The sequence below is a fragment of the Megalops cyprinoides genome, chromosome 23 (assembly GCF_013368585.1).
Source record: "Megalops cyprinoides isolate fMegCyp1 chromosome 23, fMegCyp1.pri, whole genome shotgun sequence".
In the NCBI taxonomy this organism is placed as follows: domain Eukaryota; kingdom Metazoa; phylum Chordata; class Actinopteri; order Elopiformes; family Megalopidae; genus Megalops; species Megalops cyprinoides.
This window is the reverse complement of record NC_050605.1, coordinates 8,993,092-8,995,799: the sequence shown is the minus strand read 5'-3', so window position 1 is coordinate 8,995,799 and position 2,708 is coordinate 8,993,092.

The window sequence follows — 2,708 nt, the reverse complement described above, 5'->3', positions numbered from 1 at the left end:
GCCTCTGCTTAGCATGTGTTTGCCATAGACAGCGCCTGCAAAAACCCATCTTGGAGGATTTATTTAATTAATTTGCAGTTTTTAAGCACTCTTACTCAAAGCAAGAACATCATTGTATCGCTCTAAATGCATATCACTGGCGCAACAAGTACAGTTTATCAGTTTACAGTTAATCCAGCCCAAATTGTGATCCTAAATGCTGCATACACAAAGCTAAAAATTAATTCAGGGTCAGTGCTTTGCAGTGCTGTATGTTAAAACACATACTGCATGCTTGGTATGTCTAACCAAACACTTTCATGTTAGAGTATTCAAAATAACTTCTTTCACACTCCTAATATACATCTTGCTGTTAATTGGTAATACCAAGGCACCTAATGTTTCAGAGATGTACACCTGGCTGTTCCTGACACAACAAACAATACCCAGGATGCCCTGCGTATGTGTCGAGTCTCCCCGATTTCCGGCGTCCTCCGACACGGCGACCTTTGACCCCTGACCCCTCCAACCTCTCTCCGAGCAGGCGCGGTGCTGGAGGTGCCCTCCGAGGTGTTGCAGCAGTGCCAGCCTCCTGGAGTCCATCCACATGACCGGCAGCATCGGCAACGCCAAGCTGTGCAACGTCAAGGAGCGCAAGATGGAGAAGAAGAAGCAGAAGGAGCAGGAACAGGGTGAGAGACACATTCGCGCGCTGGCATCTCCCCAGTTAACCCTCTTCCCTCCAGTTCATCCAGGATTAGCTTATCCTAGCTTATCTTATTTGCCATTTGCAGAGAAATCCATATATGTCAGTCTAAACAGGGATGGGATGCAAAAATCCAGAAATGTAATTTGAATATCGGATGAGTGTCATGGCAGGGACCAAATAACCCTCCCAAAGCTGGCATTTGAAAAATTCCTTTGAAAAAGGCTCTGTGTATGAACGAGGAGCTGAGTGTTTTAGCAAGTGTGGGTCATTAAGCTTCCATCTCAGTTTTATGCAGTCCAGTTACAGAGTGAATGCTATCCCAAATCATGTACGCTAAACTGAGATGTCTAAATGCATTTTTTAAAGTTCTGAGATGTTACAAGAGCAGTCCCTGTTTAGGGTCAAAACGTATGCCCTTTGTGTCAGAGGGTTTGTAGGAAGATGTTGAAGTCCTTGTTAGGGACTCTGAAAGAGCTTGCTGTATGGTGGCAGCTTCAGTAGCCTTGGAGCCCTGATAGAGAGGGACTGTAAGGTGGTTGAGTGAATGCGTCAGACTGGGGAATGTTGACCCGGCCTTTTTGGACTTCACCCAATTCAGCTTTTAGTTGCATTTAGGGCTGCTGCATATAGCCATCGCGATTAATCGACAGTGTAATGATAGATTTAAAGGTAGTGTTCGGGCTTCCCCTACTTCCAGCTCTCCCGCCACCACTGCCCCGGAAGCATTTCACTGAACTTTGGAGGTGTGCTCCCGCATCAGGTATGACTAAAGGGAAGAAAATATGGGAAGAAACCTAACGCCACATACCAGGGATCGCTGTTATTGCGCTGTCGATTATTCGCGGCGGCTGTATCCGGCAGCCCTCATTGCATTCTGCGTTGAAACCATCTTGCACCCTCTTTCGATTACCTTTTTTTTTTTTTCTTTTCTTTTCTTGTGCCTCATTTTCTATATTTGGTGGGACAGGCAGGCCGCTCCACAGGTGGAGATTGTGAACAGCGCAGAGCAAACATGAACCACCAGCACTGGCCCCACCACCAGATGGCACAGGAAGGAGCGGCACGCTGACAGGGGATTTGTTAGCTCATTCACAGCCCCTGTGTTCCAGATTTCTGGATTCATTTGTGCCTAATTATAGGCACTGACGGGGGACCGGGCTACGCTAGTCACAGTCACAATGGCGTCACCTGCATACGTTCGCTTTAGCACCTGGTCCTTTTCGCCTCACACAGCAAACTGCAGACTGGGCACCGGGCTCCTCGCTGTGTAACTGGTCTGCTGTGTGGACTGCCGCTCACTGAAGCAGAGGGAGTTGTTAAAGTGAATCCCTCCCGCAGTTCACACCTGTATGGTTGTGACAGGCCAGCCCCGGTTGCCATTGATTCCGGAATCGCTTAGAAATGATGATCACAGCAAGGAATGGGGCATCATGAGTGTTCGTGAGATACAGGGTGGGGAGACAGAGAAAATAAGTGTGTGTGCGTGCATGCGTGTGTGTGTGTGTGTATGAGTGATAAGACAGTGTTGTAATAGTAATTTAGCAATTGGTGGCACCATTGTAAATTGCATCCAGTGTATCTGATGTATTACTGAAGTTTCTTTCTCTCTTCCGGTTGCTGATTAATAAACACTTGAAGTTCCAATAGACAGTGCATCTATATGTGTGTGGAAAATATGCATCCCGTGAACTGGAATCCATCTTCTGTGTTGAAAACTAATGCGTAGACGTCTGTTGATGAGGAGATGATGTTGAACATTAAAAAACGTAATCTGGTTTGGCTTTTTTTTATTGTGCAGTGGAGCTATGGTTTTGGTAATTTGGCAAAACTTAAGGATTCTTCACAATTCTGTACAATGGAGACACTTAGTCAACATTCATCATTCACATTTTTCTTTGGTACTAGAACTGAAAATTCTGTTATAAATGATATGAGCAAAGTAACTGAAAAATTGAATACTTCCTGATGATAATTCATATCCAGAGTGACATGCTATGTTTTCAAAACTGGATTGTAATAG